The 20,269-nt window shown below is 40.3% G+C and overlaps 1 pseudogene; it reads left to right on the top strand.

The window, feature by feature from the left end:
- The first annotated feature begins 11,758 nt into the window (after nt 1–11,758).
- LOC128778498 (U2 spliceosomal RNA) lies at nt 11,759–11,878 on the top strand (annotated as a pseudogene).
- Nucleotides 11,879–20,269: the final 8,391 nt, after the last annotated feature.

Genomic DNA, 20,269 nt, shown 5'->3' with positions numbered 1-20,269 from the left:
TTGGTTCCAGGAGGTTCATTTCTCCGCTTTCACAAGGAGGGTCTTTAACAACGCATGGCCTCAGTAGACTGGATTCCCAGGCCAGTGAGTTCTATTTAGCACTGGAGGCAGACCAAGAGTAAGAACATTCCTGTAGGAAAAGAAAGACAAGCCATTCATTATTTGCTTGCTTGTAATTGTGCCTTTCCTTGCTCACAGAGCTGTAGCCATGTTTGTGTTGTTTGGCTTAAAGCAGAGGAATGCTTTTTCCAGACATAGTTTTAAAGCAGATAATACACAATCCTATAGTTATGTGGTTTCCTAGTTTTCTTCTTCCTTTTTTGTTCCACCTCCAAAACAAGTGAAAAGCAGCACTGTCACTTGCACTTACCTCGGAGCTGGGCAGTTCCAAATTGTCTTAGCCTGAGTTTCTAGAAAGCAGAGCCTGGGTGAAGCCTTTTGTGGTACCATTTCACAAAGTGGATGGATACAGTTCCAGAGAGTCTCACTGAAGGGAGAAGAGGTATGAGGCAGGGAAGGAACAAGAACCAATGAGCCAACATAAACCACATTACTAAGTGAGCAACTACTTAGTATCAAGTGGGACTGATCTCTCCATCTTGCAGGGCTGTCTTCACAGAAGTTTATAGACTGCTTCTCAGGAAAGATCATGCAAGGGAAGAAGGAAGACATTTATTCTCTCTTGTTAGATTTCCATTGGCCCAACGTTTCCCCTAATGAAGCATTGATTCCCTCATACTTGCCAGCAGTATCTCTTACCTCAGTCTCTGAGGTAGAGACCTGAGGAGAGAGATAAGCTGTATACAGGGTGCATGTGAAGTGTAATGCTCTGCAGCTGTGTCTGTGGGGAGTGAAGTCCAGCTGAGAGCTAGGTGAGGCTGAGACCAGTGGTCAGAAGATCGACAGTAACCCCTAAGAGGTGTTTTGTATACATGTGAATTTGCAAGTAGACCTTTTTCTTAAATAGATATGGGGTACAGTACTGCACAGTGGTTGAAAGAATGGGCTTTCATTCTGGCAAAGGGGAGTTTAATGGTAGCTTTGCCACTGTGGGATTTGGGGACACACAGGATTCTCATCTGTGAAATGGGGCCAAGAAAAGGACCTACTTGGTCAGCTTTTGTGAAGATTAGGTAAAATAAGTCATGTATGGCATTTCACACACTATCTGACCTCTGACAAGAACTGAAAAATTGGTAGGTAGTGTTACTGTTACCCCATTTCTGGCATTCATTTCTGTGATAATAAGACTTCATGTATAGAACCTTTAAATATTTTTCCCCCAAATCCACAAGTTGGTTTAGGAATAACTGATTATTTCTGTGTATAGTTTGAGACACTGAAATGGAAGAGGAAAACTAGTTAGAGGGGAGCTGATAGAGACACACATGCAGAATTTCAGTGATGAGTTGCAGAGGAAGGAATCTGAATTTAATAAGTTCTCTGTTTGTTGTGATACAGCTTATCCACAAGCCAACATTTGGAAACTACTTTTATAGACTATAACTACCTCTAACCACAAGCTTTGACATTCCTATCAGTTCCAATAGGATTTATGAGATTTTGGGTGGTGTTTTTCTTTTATAACTTCCCTAAGGTAAAATCACACAAACACACACACACACACAGGCACACACATTTTCGTGGGTTTTTTGTTTTGCTTTTACTTGAGGATTTGGACACAGGGTACAAAGGAAATAATTCGAGTGCTGTAAATTGCTTGAGTTTAATTATTTTGGGGAATGTATAGAAAGAAGAAATGATGAGTTTTCCCCTAAACTTCCCAACTTTCATACATATTCTTAGTAACTAAAAATTTTAAAAGCGTTCTGTGGATTCGACTCTCAGTTATGCTTTACAGAGATTGTCTGTTTTGTGAACTCTGAGCACCAGTTGTGTCTCCATGGCCAGCATGTGAGGCTAGCTGGCTTGCCTCCCTTCTGAGGAAAGCATGAGTTTACCCAGGAAACAGTCACTCAGTTTTAACATTGGCCTCAGCAAAACCTATTTGAAGGCAAATCCAGTGATCCTGAAAAATTAAAATCCGACTTGAACACCTTCCTAAACCAAGTTGAAATGACTTTTGGATTATCCATGGTAGTAGATTATTCACACCACTGCTCTTCTATTAACAAACAGTTGAGAGTTAACCATCCAGACGGTCTCAAAACTGTGAATGGGCACCATTGCAAGTCTGTTGGACCCAACTCAGAACATGCTTCCATGTAAGATGTGTAAAGAACTGTGGTTAGACTCAGAGATCAGTGGTTCTCAAAGTGTGGTCCCTGACCAGCAGCATCAGCATCGCTTGGGAACTTGTTAAAATTCAAGAAGTTCTTTAGCTTTGTTTCTGTTTTTTTTTTTTTTTTTTTTTTTTTTTTTTTAACCTTTGGTTTTAAGAGAGAGACAGAGTGCGAGCAGGGGAGGGGCAGAGAGAAAGGGAGACACAGACTCCCAAGCAGGCTCCAGGCTCTGAGCCGTCAGCACAGAACCTGATACGGGGCTCAGACTCACAGATCATGAGATCATGACTTGAGCTGAAGTCAGACGCTCAACCGACTAAGCAACCCAGGTGCCCCAGAAGTTCCTTAGCTTTTTGTATAATGAGATATGGATAATAAAAGAAACATTGTAATAGATGAAATGAACTGCCTTGTAAGTCTCCAATGACAGGATCCACTGGGTGTTGCATGGAAACCAATTTGACAAAAAATTATTTTTAAAAAATTATTTGTATACAAAAAAAAGATTCTTGCTTTAGGTGAGGCATTAGATGAGAAAGTTGCTAAAGTTGTTTGCCACACTGACATTATTTGCTATCAGCAAGAAGTGGGTGGTCAGCATGTCCGACCTTGGTGTCGCCGTTTAACTCTCATCCACGGTTCATGCAGCCACACGAGTACTCATTACTTTCATATGATTGCAAATCTTTTCCTGAGTTTTGCTGCAATACGTACATGTACTCCAAAAAATGTTTCGGAAACAATTTTACAAATGAGTCTTGTGATCAGAATTTCTGAGGTTTTAAAGACTTTAAAAAGTAATGAAAACCAGTAAAAGAAATCTGTGTCAGGGATGAGGTAAAAATGTTTTACATTACGGTTTAAATCTATATTTTCATCCTTATGGACGGAAGATAATTAATAATAACATAGTTTATCAAGTTTTAGCCTAAGTTGTTAGTATCATGAATAATAAGGAAGTAACATTTGTGTAGTGCTTTGCAGAGTAAAAAGTGCCTCCCCAGATATGACCATGCTTTCTCCTTCTGGTGACCTTGTGAGCATTTATGATAATTACTCTCATTTTATGAAAGAAGAACCTGGTTTGGGGAGTGCAGTTACTTACTTATCTAGGATCACTGTTCTAATTAGTGATGCAGGAGGAAGTGGATGGAGTCTAGGCCATTGATTTTATAAAGTCCATATTCTTTCCCCTGCACAAGTGGTTTTTAAATGATTTTACCTCAGGACCTCATTTACCAAGGACCTTGAAGATTTTTTCTTCACAGGACTTATATCTATAGACATTGACCATATTGTAACTTAAACCTGAGAAAATATTAAAGTACTATTTCATTTATCTTGAAATTTTTTAATTTTTTTAATTTTGTTTTAATATTTTTTCAATATATGAAGTTCATTGTCAAATTGGTTTCCATACAACACCCAGTGCTCATCCCAAAAGGTGCCCTCCTCAATACCCATCACCCACCCTCCCCTCCCTCCCACCCCCCTTCAGCCCTCAGTTTGTTCTCAGTTTTTAACAGTCTCTTATGCTTTGGCTCTCTCGCACTCTAACCTCTTTTTTTTTCCCCCCTTCCCCTCCCCCATGGGTTTCTGTTAAGTTTCTCAGGATCCATATAAGAGTGAAACCATATGGTATCTGTCTTTCTCCGTATGGCTTATTTCACTTAGCATCACACTCTCCAGTTCCATCCACGTTGCTACAAAAGGCCATATTTCATTCTTTCTCATTGCCACGTAGTATTCCATTGTGTATATAAGCCACAATTTCTTTATCCATTCATCAGTTGATGGACATTTAGGCTCTTTCCATAATTTGGCTATTGTTGAGAGTACTGCTATAAACATTGGGGTACAAGTGCCCCTATGCATCAGCACTCCTGTATCACTTGGGTAAATTCCTAGCAGTGCTATTGCTGGGTCATGGGGTAGGTCTATTTTTAATTTTTTGAGGAACCTCCACACTGCTTTCCAGAGTGGCTGCACCAATTTGCATTCCCACCAACAGTGCAAGAGGGTTCCCGTTTCTCCACATCCTCGCCAGCATCTATAGTCTCCTGATTTGTTCATTTTGGCCACTCTGACTGGCGTGAGGTGATATCTGAGTGTGGTTTTGATTTGTATTTTCCTGATGAGGAGTGATGTTGAGCATCTTTTCATGTGCCTGTTGGCCATCTGGATGTCTTCTTTAGAAGACATTTTCTGCCCATTTCTTCACTGGATTATTTGTTTTTCGGGTGTGGAGTTTGGTGAGCTCTTTATAGATTTTGGATACTAGCCCTTTGTCCGATATGTCATTTGCAAATATCTTTTCCCATTCTGTTGGTTGCCTTTTAGTTTTGTTGGTTGTTTCCTTTGCTGTGCAGAAGCTTTTTATCTTCATAAGGTCCCAGTAGTTCATTTTTGCTTTTAATTCCCTTGCCTTTGGGGATGTGTCAATAAGAGATCGCTACAGCTGAGGTCAGAGAGGTCTTTTCCTGCTTTCTCCTCTAGGGTTTTGATGGTTTCCTGTCTCACATTCAGGTCCTTTATCCATTTTGAGTTTATTTTTGTGAATGGTGTGAGAAAGTGGTCTAGTTTCAATCTTCTGCATGTTGCTGTCCAGTTCTCCCAGCACCATTAGTTAAAGAGACTGTCTTTTTTCCATTGGATATTCTTTCCTGCTTTGTCAAAGATGAGTTGGCCATATGTTTGTGGGTCTAGTTCTGGGGTTTCTATTCTATTCCATTGGTCTATGTGTCTGTTTTTCTGCCAATATCATGCTGTCTTGATGATTACAGCTTTGTAGTAGAGGCTAAAGTCTGGGATTGTGATGCCTCCTGCTTTGGTCTTCTTCTTCAAAATTACTTTGGCTATTCGGGGCCTTTTGTGGTCCATATGAATTTTAGGATTGCTTGTTCTAGTTTCGAGAAGAATGCTGGTGCGATTTTGATTGGGATTGCATTGAATGTGTAGATAGCTTTGGGTAGTATTGACATTTTGACAATATTTATTCTTCCAATCCATGAGCACGGAATGTTTTTCCATTTCTTTATATCTTCTTCAATTTCCTTCATAAATTTTCTATAGTTTTCAGCATACAGATCTTTTACATCTTTGGTTAGATTTATTCCTAGGTATTTTATGCTTCTCGGTGCAATTGTGAATGGAATCAGTTTCTTTATTTGTCTTTCTGTTGCTTCATTATTAGTGTATAAGAATGCAACTGATTTCTGCACATTGATTTTGTATCCTGCAACTTTGCTGAATTCATGTATCAGTTCTAGCAGACTTCTGGTGGAGTCTGTCGGGTTTTCCATGTATAATATCATGTCATCTGTAAAAAGTGAAAGCTTAACTTCATCTTTGCCAGTTTGATGCCTTTGATTTCCTTTTGTTGTCTGATTGCTGATGCTAGGACTTCCAACACTATGTTCAACAACAGCGGTGAGAGTGGACATCCCTGTCGTGTTCCTGATCTCAGGGGGAAAGCTCTCAGTTTTTCCCCATTGAGGATGATGTTAGCTGTGGGCTTTTCATAAATGGCTTTTATGATCTTTAAGTATGTTCCTTCTATCCCGACTTTCTCAAGGGTTTTTGTTAAGAAAGTTTGCTGAATTTTGTCAAATGCCTATTCTGCATCGATTGACAGGATCATATGGTTCTTATCTTTTCTTTTATCAATGTGATGTATCACATTGATTGATTTGCGAATGTTGAACCAGCCCTGCATCCCAGGAATGAATCCCACTTGATCATGGTGAATAATTCCTTTTTTTATGCTGTTGAATTCGATTTGCTAGTATCTTATTGAGATTTTTGCATCCATATTTATCAGGGATATTGGCCTGTAGTTCTCTTTTTTTACTGGGTCTCTATCTGGTTTAGGAATCAAAGTAATACTGGCTTCATAGAATGAGTCTGGAAGTTTTCCTTCCCTTTCTATTTTTTGGAATAGCTTGAGAAGGATAGGTATTATCTCTGCTTTAAACCTCTGGTAGAACTCCTCTGGGAAGCCATCTGGTCCTGGACTCTCATTTGTTGGGAGATATTTGATGACTGATTCAATTTCTTCGCTGGTGATGGGTCTGTTCAAGCTTTCTATTTCCTCCTGATTGAGTTTTGGAAGCGTGTGGGTGTTTAGGAATTTGTCCATTTCTTCCAGGTTGTCCAGTTTGTTGGCATATAATTTTTCATAGTATTCCCTGATAATTGCTTGTATCTCTGAGGGATTGGTTGTAATCATTCCATTTTCATTCATGATTTTATCTATTTGGGTCATCTCCCTTTTCTTTTTGAGAAGCATGGCTAGAGGTTTATCAATTTTTTTTTTTTTTTTTTTTTTTTTTTTTTTAGAGGTTTATCAATTTTGTTTATTTTTTCAAAAAACCAACTCTTGGTTTCATTGACCTGCTCTACAGTTTTTTTTAGATTCTATATTGTTTATTTCTGCTCTGGTCTTTATTATTTCTCTTCTTCTGCTGGATTTAGGCTGTCTTTGCTGTTCTGCTTTTGTTTCCTTTAGGTGTGCTGTTAGATTTTGTATTTGGGATTTTTCTTGTTTCTTGAGATAGTCCTGGATTGCAATGTATTTTCCTCTCAGGACTGCCGTCGCTGCATCCCAAAGCATTTGGATTGTTGTATTTTCATGTTCATTTGTTTCCATATATTTTTTAATTTCTTCTCTAATTGCCTGGTTGACCCACTCATTCTTTAGTAGCGTGTTCTTTAACCTCCATGGTTTTGGAGGTTTTCCAGACATTTTCCTGTGGTTGATTTCAAGCTTCATAGCATTGTGGTCTGAAAGTATGCATGGTATGATTTCAATTCTTGTATACTTATGCAGGGCTGTTTTGTGACCCAGTATGTGATCTATCTTGGAGAATGTTCCATGTGCACTCGAGAAGAAAGTATATTCTGTTGCTTTGGGATGCAGAGTTCTAAATATATCTGTCAAGTCCATCTGATCCAATGTATCATTCAGGGCCCTTGTTTCTTTATTGACTGTGTGTCTAGATGATCTATCCATTTCTGTAAGTGGAGTGTTAAAGTCCCCTGCAATTACCACATTCTTATCAATAAGGCTGCTTATGTTTGTGAGTAATTGTTTTATATATTTGGGGGCTCCGGTATTCGGCACATAGACATTTATAATTGTTAGCTCTTCCTGATGGATAGACCCTGTGATTATTATATAATGCCCTTCTTCATCTCTTGTTACAGCCTTTAATTTAAAGTCTAGTTTGTCTGATATAAGTATGGCTACTCCAGCTGTCTTTTGACTTCCAGTGAAATGATAAATAGTTCTCCATCCCCTCACTCTCAATCTGAAGGTGTTCTCAGGTCTAAAATGAGTCTCTTGTAGACAGCAAATAGATGGGTCTTGTTTTTTTATCCATTCTGATACCCTATGTCTTTTGGTTGGCGCATTTAGTCCATTTACATTCAGCGTTATTATAGAAAGATATGTGTTTAGAGTCATTGTGATGTCCATAGGTTTCATGCTTGTAGCGATGTCTTGGTACTTTGTCTCACAGGATCCCCCTTACGATCTCTTGTAGGGCTGGTTTAGTGGTGACGAATTCCTTCAGTTTTTGTTTGTTTGGGAAGACCTTTATCTCTCCTTCTATTCTAAATGACAGACTTGCTGGATAAAGGATTCTCGGCTGCATATTTTTTCTGTTTATCACATTGAAGATCTCCTGCCATTCCTTTCTAGCCTGCCAAGTTTCAGTAGAGAGATCGGTCACAAGTCTTATAGGTCTCCCTTTATATGTCAGAGCATGTTTATCTCTAGCTGCTTTCAGAATTTTCTCTTTATCCTTGTATTTTGCCAGTTTCACTATGATATGTCGTGCAGAAGATCGATTCAAGTTACATCTGAAGGGAGTTCTCTGTGCCTCTTGGATTTCAATGCCTTTTTCCTTCCCCAGATCTGGGAAGTTCTCAGCTATTATTTCTTCAAGTACACCTTCAGCACCTTTTCTTCTCTCTTCCTCCTCTGGAATACCAATTATGCGTATATTATTTCTCTTTAGTGCATCACTTAGTTCTCTAATTTTCCCCTCATACTCCTGGATTTTTTAATCTCTCTTTTTCTCAGCTTCTTCATTTTCTGTAATTTTATCTTCTAGTTCACCTATTTTCTCCTCTGCCTCTTCAATCCGAGACGTGGTTGTCTCCATTTTATTTTGCAGTTCATTGATAGCATTTCTTAGCTCCTCCTGGCTGTTCCTTAGTCCCTTGATCTGTGTAGCAAGAGATTCTCTGCTGTCCTGTATACTGTTTTCAAGCCCAGCAATTAATTTTATGACTATTATTCTAAATTCACTTTCTGTTATATTGTTTAAATCATATTTGATCAGTTCGTTAGCTGTTGTTATTTTCTGGACGTTTTTCTGAGGGGAATTCTTCTGTTTTGTCATTTTGGATAGTCACTGGAGTGGTGCGGGACTGCGGGGCACTTCCCCTGTGCTGTCTTGAATACCTTGAGTTGGTGGGTGGGGCCGCAGTCAGACCTGATGTCTGTCCCCAGCCCACTGCTGGGGCCATGGTCAGACTGGTGTGTGCCTTCCCTTCCCCTCTCCTAGGGGCAGGATTCACTGTGGGGTGGCGTGGCCTGTCTGGGCTACTTGCACCCTGCCAGGCTTGTGGTGCTGGGGATCTGGTGTATTAGCTGGGGTGGATAGGCAGGGTGCACAGGGGCGGGAGGGGCAGGCTCAGCTCGCTTTTCCTTCGGAGATCCGCTTCGGGAGGGGCCCTGCAGCACTGGGAGGGAGTCAGACCCCCCAGAGGGATGGATCCGCAGAAGCACAGCATTGGGTGTTTGCCTGGTGCAAGCAAGTTCCCTGGCAGGAACTGGTTCCCTTTGGGATTTTGGCTGGGGGAGGGGCAAGGGAGATGGCGCTGGTGAGCCCCTTTGTTCCCTGCCAAGCTGAGCTCTGTCATCCGGGGCTCAACAACTCTCCCTCCCATTGTCCTCCAGCCCTCCCGTTCTCCAAGCAGAGCTGTTAGCTTATAACCTTCCAGATGTTAAGTCCCGCTCACTCTCCCAACACACTCCATCCGGCCCCTCCACTTTTGCCAGCCAGACTCGGGGGCTCTGTTTGGCCGGCAGGCCACCCCTCCGCCCCGGCTCCCTCCCGCCAGTCCGTGGAGCGCGCACCGCCTTGCCGCCCTTCCTACCCTCTTCCGTGGGCCTCTCGTCTGCGCTTGGCTCCGGAGACTCCGTTCTGCTAATCCTCTGGCGGTTTTCTGGGTTCTTTAGGCAGGTGTAGGTGGAATCTAAGTGATCAGCAGGACGCGCGGTGAGCCCAGCGTCCTCCTACGCCGCCATCTTCTGAAATTTTTTTAAAATATTTTTTAAATGTTTATTTATTTTTGAGACAGAGAGAGACAGAGTGCGAGTGAGGGAGGGCCGAGGAGAGAGACAGGGAGACAGAATGCGAAACAGGCTCCAGGCTCTGAGCTGTCAGCACAGAGCCTGATGTGGGGCTTGAACCCATGAACAGTGAGATCAAGACCTGAGCTGAAGTCAGCTGCTCTACTCACTGAGCCACCCAGGCGCCCCTATCTTGAAAATTTTTTTTAATGTTTATTCATGTTTTGAGACAAGGGGCCAGAGAGAGAGAGAGACCCAGGATGCGAAGCAGGCTCCAGGCTCTGAGCTGTCAGCACAGAACCTGACAAGGGGCTTGAGCTCATGAACCATGAGATTGTGACCTGAGCCGAAGTCTGACATTTAACCGACTGAGCCATCCAGGCACTCCATTTCATTTAAAGTATTTCATTTAAAGTAACATAAATAGGGGCGCCTGGGTGGCTCAGTCGGTTAGGCATCTGACTTCGGCTCAGGTCATGATCTCAGGGTCCGTGAGTTCGAGCCCCGCGTCAGGCTCTGTGCTGACAGCTCAGAGCCTGGAGCCTGTTTCAGATTCTGTGTCTCCCTCTCTCTCTGACCCTCCCCTGTTCATGCTGTCTCTCCCTGTCTCAAAAATAAATAAACATTAAAAAATTAAAAAAAAAATAAAGTAAGATAAATAAACCAATCACACTGTAATGCAACTATGTATATTTTTTACTTAAAAAATACTTGGCAAAACAACGAAAAATAACAGTATTTTTGCAAAAACAACAAAAATGTTATGTCTTTGTAAATTTGAAAATATTTTTTAAAGGTTTGGATTAATAGAAGACAAGTAGCCTCTCACATTTTCTTTTGCATTTAATTTGTTTCAAGGGGATGGTTTGGTTGATGGGTGTAGAAAAAAAATTGACCATCTAGATATACATGGTTGGAAATGAAGGCAGTTTTTAATATACTTTACAGATGATTGTGGATGTTTTTCTTTGTTACTACACCAGAATTCAACCGGTGATAGTCTGTTGAAAACTAGTTGTGATATGGAATGTGTACTCTTTTCAGTGAACTTTTTGTATTCTGTCACATTAAAATACAGTGGTCTACTTGCATTTTGAATGAGTATTTTACCAATGCATGATTTGATAAAATCATGCTCTGGTTATTTGAAAATACTGACTTACTGAGTTGTGAAGTTTTTTTCAAATACCATCATAATTTATTGTATAGTCTCAAAAAAAAAAAAAATCACACATGTTAACAGCACTACTGATCTTACCAGAAAGGTCCTGACATACTGAGAAGCTTTCAAGTTCATGGTTTCAGACACATGGTTTTCAAAATTCTCATTTTTCCATTCAAATTTCATCTTTAACAAATACCAGTTTTTCTTAAAGTTACAGGCTCACTTCATTATTCTCAAGAAATTCTCAAGAAAATTATCTTTATGCCACATTTCCAAGTCTTAATGACTAGAGTTTATGTTTAATAAGGGGGGGAAAAAACAAACTTTGAAACTCAAACATTCACATAAGCATTTTTGCTCAAGACAATCCCACTTTGGGTGTGCAGCATTAATGTCTCATGCATACCTCCCGATTCATCATTTCTTCACATACAGTGTTAAAAAGACGTGTACTTAAGATTGAGAGTCAGTAAAATAAAGTATACATCTTCAACAAGGATAGTCTTTGGTGATATATATATATATATATATATATATATATATATATATATATATATATATATATATATTCATTATGGTAGAGAATACAGTGTTTCCCAGTAGTACAGTCTGGTGGTACTGACTTGATTTGTACAAAGGCATCAGAAATTTTACATGCCATAGCTTTTGCTCTGTTAGTGCAAATATCAACCCAGTGTGAACAAGGCAGTGTTGGTATACTCTGAACACAGTTCTGAGCTCATGGGTGCCCTGGAAATGTCTTGGGGACTTTGCTGTTCTTAGAATTGCTGCCTTAAATCCAATCTGCCTTTCTCTTGAGTAGCTAGAGTTTGAACAATTCAATTCTGTGCTCCATTTTTGAGTGAACAATTCAGATGCCAAATGTATTACTGTTGCTTACACATCTCCGATTTTGTGATTCTCATGGCCCATTTTGATGAGCCAGTACATTGTAGTCCCACTAATCTTTCTATCAACTCCCTATGAATCGCTTCTCAGCCTTTTGGCTAAGATCAAGTGTAGTATCTATTAACTGCCTATGTTTTCTCTAGGTCCTGCGACTATTCACATACTTTTTCTTCAACTAGGAACACGAGGGTAACATATACTCAGATATAAGCTAAATATCATTTTCTTAATAACATGCTCATTGATACCTACATTTGTACTTACTTTTAAACATCTGTTATATGCTATGGAATAGGAATTAGGCATAAATTTGTAAATTTTGGATGTTCATTTTTATGAGTTTAATGTCTATATCATTCACTTTTTTTAAAGTGTATTTATTTTTGAGAGAGAGAGAAAGAGAAAGTGTGAGTTAGGGAGGAGCAGAGAGACAGGGAGAGAAGACAGAATCCCGAGCAGGCTCCATGCTGACCTGGGGCTCAAATCCATGAGCCGTGAGATCATGGCCTAAGTTGGAGTTGGATGTTTAACCGATTGAGCCAGCCAGGAGCCCTTGTATCATTCACTCTTAAATCAGCCCCCGACAAGGTGCCTGTTACGCAATATTCACTCAATAAATACTTGTGTATTATATATTCTTCACAGTCTGGAGTACAGGTGACCCAAAATGTTAACTATTTTTCTGTACCTCCGTTTAATCTCTGTCATGTTTTCCTTTTACCTGTCAGCAAATAAATAAATAAATAAATACGTTTAATTCTAGGTAATTCCATTGTTTTTCTACTTATAGGTAAGTGATAAAATTCAGGGTTTCTTCCTTTTCTTCTCCCTGCTACAGATTTTATCATCTAGGATTGACTCAAGATTAGAGTACCTGGAGATGGGTACCCTACTGCTTGGTCTGGATCCATGTATCCTGGTGCCCATCAGTTAATGCAACAACACTGTTGTGCTTTGTGATAGGCAGACTCCATCCCCCGTGGCATTTGTACATAAGACGGTACATCCCTACATGAAACTAACTAAGATGGCCTCTAGTATACAGCTAGCCGGTCCTCATTATTTGCAGCTTTCACAATTGTGAATGTTCATACTTGCTGTGATTGGTTTAGAATCTTAAAATCAATAGCTGGCACTATTTTGTGGTCCCATAAAAACATGATTAGAGCAGTGTAAAAATCCGCTGTGCATAATCCCAGTTGGGGCTGAATATAGCGATGCTCAGTGTTCTTGTGTTACTTTTCCTGCGATAAGCAGGGGTCCTTTTTGAGTCTATGTAGTGCTGGCTTACCCAACATTTTTGAGCTTTTTTTCTGGTGATGTTGCGTTTAAAATGGACTCGAAGCGTAGTACTGTCGAGTGTTCCTAATTACGAGAAGGCTGTGAAATGCCTTATTGAGAAAATGCCATGTGTTAGAAAGGCTGCATTCAGTTCTGAGTTATGCCGTTGTTGGCTGTGGGTTCAAATCAGGTGAGTTAGCTAGCATTACATGTGAAATAAGGTTTCTTTAAACAAACGCACACACAAAACAAGGTTCCATATTGATCGGTTGATAAAAATGGTGTGGCCAAGGGGCTCGTGAGAACCTAAACCTGTATTTCTCCTAGAAGGAATGGTTTAATATTTGCGAGTTCTATATTTGTAACTACTTGATAAAACATTAATTGCCATGAATAATGAGAATTTACTGTGCCATTTTCCTAGGACTTCCTGCAGTCACTGAGTGTGCAGTCATGACCCTGAATTCTGGTTCTAGCTCCACTATATACTCACTGTATGCAAGACCAAGAGTCTTTCCAAAGAAGCTTCTCTAAGTATAGAAGAGAGTTATTTTTTTCCTTCTAATCTGTGGTGGTTTGAAGTGTGTCCCCCAAAACATTATGCTGAAGTTCTATCTCCCGGTACCTGTGAATGTGACTTTATCTGGAAATAGGGTCTTAGGAGATGTAATAAAATTAAGAAGAGGTTGTACTGGATCCAGGTGAGTCCTAAATCCAATAACTGGTGTCCTTACATACAGACAGATTTGGAGATCTAGAGACAGAGAAGAGACCTATATGAAAGAAGACCAGCTACAGATGGAGGTAGAGATTGGACTTGGCCAAAAAGCCCAAGGATTGCTGGCCGGTACCAGAAGCTAGGGCAGAGGCATGAAACACAGTCTTCCCCAGAAGGAGCCAACCCTTTAGACACCTTGATTTTCGACTTTAGTGTTCCAAAACTTTGAGATAATACATTCCTATTTTAAGCCAGCCCATTTAGGGTACTTTGTTACAATAGCCCTGTGAAGCTAACACACACCCTTTAACATTTTAAGGTAGTATCATTGATGAGATCCCACAGAAAAATAAACTCCAAAAAGATCTATGAGAAAAGGGTATTTGATCAAATGCATCATGGTAGTTCACAATTGGCAAGTCCTCTGCTAATTAACTGGAAATTCTAGCCTCCAGTTTTCAGATAGCGGGTGTCACTGAGAAGTAGGACGCTGGAGAGCGAACTCATGGGAAAGTTTCTGTGTGTGCCATTTCACACTCTCAGATCAAATGCTGTTTAAAGGAGGAGTGATAAATATTAATGTGGCACCTGCTTCAATTACTTTCAACTAGCAAGCAGGAGCTGACACAGTGCGGCACACCCAGTGAGACCCTGAGGAAGCAGCTCTTGACACTGGCAGACGTACCTCAACGATCCTTCCTGAACCAGACCCAGTACCTTTCCTAATTGGCCCTCTGAGGTGGGATGTTGCTCGCCAGCCTGAAGACCCTTAGTGACTGCGGGGCCGTTTGCCAGCTCTCATGCAACACAGGGGTTGCGTCCGTGCCTCATATGTAGGCTGGTGGGGAAGGGAGCTGTTGACCAGCGCTCCCTTTCCCAATCAAGTGCCTGGAGATGAGCCTGTGGAAGCTTAGCTCCTTCCACTGTACGTGGAACAGCCACCTTGCCTCAGGATTTTCCCGGAGGTAGTGTTTGACTCATTTGCTTGCACTTCCGGCTGCTGCTGGGGTCACACACTACCATGAACCTGGCAGGGTATCTTCCAGGGGATGTTTCCCTTCCCATGCTTCAAGTTATTTGTGGGGGCACCAGGACTTGAGAATCCTGCATAGGAAGGAAGTAAAATCAGGAAGGCAGCACTAAGTACCAGTACCTGTGTCTGGGCCTGCCTCTAGCCATGTAAATTATTTAGAAATTGCTCAATGTAGCCCTCTGTGACAAGCTTCACCGAGAGAGTGGGAGAAGTGATAGCCTATTCTCCAGAAGCTGCATGCAAAAAGAGCATCTCCAAGTGAAATTTTTCAGCCATAATTTATATAGGATTCTAGGTGTGCCAGCTGCTACATGATGTGCTTAATAAGTTTAATTCTTCAAATTCTAGCAACCCTAAGGTGGATCAACTATCATTACCTATATTGTACATATAAAGACTCCTAAGAATAGTAGAAGTGGAGTAAATTTTCCAGGCAACGACTAGTAAGTGATGGAACCTGCTTACAAATACAGGTCTACTTGACTCCATTTCCAATCTTCTCTCCTAAGCGCATAACCTCTGATTGGAGCTTGAAAACACAGCACATGCGTGCACACACACACATACACACCCCCACACACACATGCTGGACCAGAGCTTTAAATAATATAGACACACATATATGCACACATACATATGTTGGATTCTTAGGTTAGAATAAAGTCTATGCCTGACATATTACCAATAGTAATATTTCACATGGATATACCAGTAGATAGATATCTTAGAACAGAGACGATTTCTGTTCTACCAGCCGAGAATAGTACAGCATTTGGCACTAAGGTATACACAGTAAATATTGGTTGAATTACTAAGTGAAACAAATATACAGCCAGATAAAATTCTTCTATTGATTGCAGTTCTGTACCCTCTATAAACTTTTTAATTCCCAGACCAGCTTCAGGAAATAGGCAGAATAAAAATGATCATTCTTACCTTGCAGACATGGAACTGGAACTTATATTTTCTGATTGCTGGGTTTTGCTCTCTCCACTCCATCTTTCTGATATGGCAGCCTTGGGTTCAGCTATTACTCCATACGTTCTTGTTGTTTTCATTGGCCTAATTTGAGACACTAGACAGACGTTGCTGATTGCTGAAGAGGAGGCAAAGAATGACCTGAAAATCCCCAGAGTTTGTACTTTCATCCTTTAAAGAAACTGTGAACATGCTGGGATCTCTTCCTCTTCTTTTTTTTAAATGTTTATTTATTTTTGAGAGAGAGAGAGAGAGAGAGAGAGGGAGAGAGAGAGAGAGAGAGAGAGAGAAGGAGGTAGCGTGAGTCAGAGAGGGGCAGAGAGAGGGAGAGAGAGAATCCCAAGCAGACTCCATGCTGTCAGCACAGAGCCTGACATGGGGCTTGATCCCACAAACCACAAGATCATGACCTGAGCAGAAATCAAGAGTCAGAGGCTTAACCGACTGAACTACTCAGGTGCCCCTGAGATTTCTTCTTAACTTTGGGAAAGGTGCTCCCATTTGAACAGTAAAATTTGGAGCTGGCAACTGAGTACCACAAAGATCATTCCATTTTGGGAACTAGAGACCCTTAGGTGAATCCTAAAGTACAATCAAGGCATACTTACCATTTCAACGTGTCCTTGGTGATACAGAGAGATGTCCCTGGTTTGACACATCAAATTACTCAAGAACTTTAAGGAATAAATCTCTGTTCCATATTTTGGAAGAAGAATAAAAGAAAGATATTTAAGTGCATCTAGAGCTGTAGATACAGATAGATATATGAAAAGTCACAAATACCTCATGGTTTTTAACTACACTCTCAGTTGTGAATGATATTGGAAAATAGTATTTTGGGAAAATTTAAATGTTAAACACATACGTTACTGCTTCTAGCTTTTCCTCTGTCTGTTCTACATTGCCCATGGGTAGGATGGATAATTCTCAACCCCTCCTGTGGGGAGTTTCTCTTGTAGCCACATGTAGAAGGCCAAGATTATATATCACCTTTAGGCAACCAGATACCAAGAAATCAAACATGGTCTTGTATATTTACCAAATATTGTAAGGAAGAGCCCAGAGATGGTTAATGACCTACCAGAAACTGCAACAACTATTTTGGACCTATTCCCATCTATTATCTTCCTGTGAAAAGCTAATACTAGATATCTATTCATTATATTAATACAAGTAGAAAAGCTTAATTAATTTCTCCATTTTTCGTAACAGAGCTGCATCTCTTGAAAGATGCTATTTGGGTCCACTACAGAGTTTTGAAGTCCACTACTAGGGGTAAACTCCCTTAGACTCTAGCTCATTTTACATACGCACCTGATACTACAGACTCTTGTTCTTCCCTTTAGGCTCCATATCACCATCACATTCCTTGTGCCTTAATGGTAATGACCTTTCCTTTCTTTTTCTGATTTCAGTTTGAAGCTCTTAAATCCTTATTATCAATAGTCAGTTCTTCTTTCTCTTTATATACAGTATCTCATGAGCTCCAAGTTTGTTAGATTTGGCTTCATAGGTCCTCTTCCTTCCCTTTTTACTACAACCTCTCTCTTCCATTTTCCTTGAATACCTTTACTCTCTATCTACAACTTTTGAAATTTAAAACCTCTTTTCAGAGTCCTCTGAGAAGCTATGATCTCTAAGAACCTTCTGAAAGTGCAGCTTGCCCAATAAAATTTGAGATTGCCTTCACCTGAAATGCTATAGCATGTGTATTTCTTGTTAAAAATCTATCTAGTATGATATGGTTCTATCTATATAGCATGATAGTTATGGGGGCCCTGTTTGGTTCTCTCCTTTTTTGAAATATGAGAAACATCAGTCTCAGATGCAGCCCTTGGGGGCTGGCAGTATACTACACCTATTAGCTTTGCTCCTAATAGATAGTCTGCTATAGAAATTTAAGGGTTCTATAGTCAGGCTGGCTAGATTTGAATCCCAGCTTTGACATATAGGACTTCAGACAAATTACTTAATTGCTTTGAACCTCAGTTCTCTTATCTAACAAAGACCAATGACTGGTTTTGAAATGTGTGTTTTAATGCACATTAACTGTTATTCTTTGAGTACCTATTCTGTGCTCAGATACTTTTTTTGTGTGCTCAAAAGATACACATTGGTAAACAAGACAGTACTTTCACAAGGTGTAGATTCTAGTGGGAGGAGACCAAGGGCTGATGTTAACCTGTTATGCAATACCATGGCTGTATCACTTCCTGTTTTCAGTTAAATTTCCATCCTGTTTTCAGCTAAATTTCTAATCCATAGGTTCCTACATCATTTTGGTTGTTAAAGATAGTGAATGTAATTCTGTGTACAGATACTTAGCAAATTATGTTGAAAGGGACGTTTTGGGTGAGGCACCATGACAATAAATACCATACTCCAAAGTGAAATGAGAGGTCATGATATAAACAATTCAAAAGTGGTGTTGAAATCCACTTCCGTATCTATTAAAATCTTCTCATGCATTGAGTATAACTAAATGTCAGCTTGAAGATAAAAGAAAAAAAAATGCTGTTGAGAGCATTTGGGATCCTCTAAGTGCTACCTTTTCCCCTAAGGATGGGAAGGGTGGGTCTGCTTCCTTCTTCTGCTTACATTAAGAAAGATGTACTTTAAGGAGACCATTCAGAGTTAAATATGATTTCTCCTTGTTTTGGGGAACCCTGTACACTTGAGCCGATTCCTTCTGAAAGATCCAGAAAGTGAAAGATAGGTCAGCTAGTTGCTTTGGTACTGGAGTGATGGAGTATTGAGTGGTCTGCATCCCTTGACTTTATTGAGGAATATAATACTTAGATATTCCCCATGGACAAAGTATGCATGGAAACAAGGGGAGGGGTGTTTCTGGGAGGGCTGTAGAAAGATTGAATAGACATCAGAAGAAACATCTTGAGGTACCAGTTGATACCTATGTCCAAGGAAGGAGTAAGTAGACAGCTGCAGTAGAAATGTATTCATATTCATCAGTAATCAATATTGACTGAGCTGTTGAGATGCTTAAAAGAGATTTCATTTATACTCATATCAGTAAACAAGATAATTTGAGCATGTGGTAAAAGCCATGAGGAGATAGGTTAGGACAACTTAATAGATATTGACTAGGATAAAGCAGAAGTAACTTGAGAGTGGATGCTGAAGGGAGGTCTCTCAGAGCAGGTAATAGTAGATCAGCAGGAGGTAGGCAGGCAGGTCATGTTCTGAAACCTGAGAAGGTTCTACAGGAAAAGGGAGTAGCGAACATCAGGACCACTGGGTGGGAATGAGGTCAACATATCTTAGCAATCCAAAGAAAGCCAGTGTGTTGCAACTCGGTGAGTGGTGGTGATGGAAGATTACTGGATGTCACCAGATAGAATTGTAGAGACAGATCAAGTAGGATTTTGCAGGGCATGCTAAGGATCTTGGGTTTTATTTTCAGTAGAAAAGAAAGCCTCTAGAGACTTTTAGGCAGGGAGCAACATGAGGTAATTTACATTGTAAAACTATCCCTTCTATTTCGGAGTAAAGTAACAGAAAACTGCAAAGTACAGGGATAATGGAGTGATCAGAAATCTCCTGGGGAAGATCAGACTTGAACTACACCTGGAAAATTTGGATTGAATTTAGAGAAGCTGGGGAAAATGGATGGAGGCTGCATGGAGGAGCATACACAGGTACAGAGGCAGGAAAGTATAGCACAAGGCACAATTTCCCTCCAGCATAAACAATACCCAGTCAGTCATTGGGATCCTGAGTTCTAGGTTGGTTGATGGGATTAATGAGCACTGGCCAAGCAGGGGTCCAGAGGAGGGCAACAAGATACAGGGTCCAATCAAACCAAGTCAAGTTTCCAACTGTGATATCCATCCAAAGGGCTAAGTGAAAAGTTACATTTCAGGAGTAAGGGACCTGGGTAAAAAGATTCCAAAGGCTGGTGAGCTATAAAGTCCAAAAGAGTGGCTAAGATGTAGTAACAGGTTCTAGCTTATCGGTGGTCATGGATGGAGAGGAAGCTATTAATAGTATGAAGACAAAGCAAAACTCTAATTGCTTGACTGGGCTACTGTTTGCACTTTTACATTGGCAGTTCCTTGTTTAGAGCTCTTAAAATCCAAATGAGCCTCTATATGGCAACTTCATGGCATTAGTCTGAATTGTGCTTTTCTATCTGTGGTATTATTTAACTAGCATCTGGTTCCACAACAAGGCGATCAGCTCAGTAAAACTAAAGCCATTTCTAATTTTGCTCACTAAGCTATCCCTGCATGATGCCAAGCACATAATAGTTACTCAAACATTTGCTGAATGAACGGCTAATGCATCACCTTCTAAATATTTCATGAGTTTGTCTTGCTTCTTCCAAATCCAAACAGACTAGCACCCTTCTAGATTGTGAATGAGACGACACAGACTTTAATTTTTTTATACATCCAAAAAATCTTGATTGACACCTACTATGCGTTACCCACTGTGAAAGATGTTCACTGATACACTGATAAGCATGACTTTCATGCCCCTATTCTTAATTTTTTTTACATTTATTTATTTATTTTTTGAGAAACAGAGTGAGACAAAGCATGAGCGGGGGAGGGTCAGA

The sequence above is a fragment of the Panthera pardus genome, unplaced genomic scaffold, assembly GCF_024362965.1.
Source record: "Panthera pardus isolate Hobbes unplaced genomic scaffold, ASM2436296v1 HiC_scaffold_2, whole genome shotgun sequence".
Lineage (NCBI taxonomy): Eukaryota > Metazoa > Chordata > Mammalia > Carnivora > Felidae > Panthera > Panthera pardus.
Note: the sequence above shows the minus strand (reverse complement) of the source record. Positions and strands in the feature narration are given on the sequence as shown.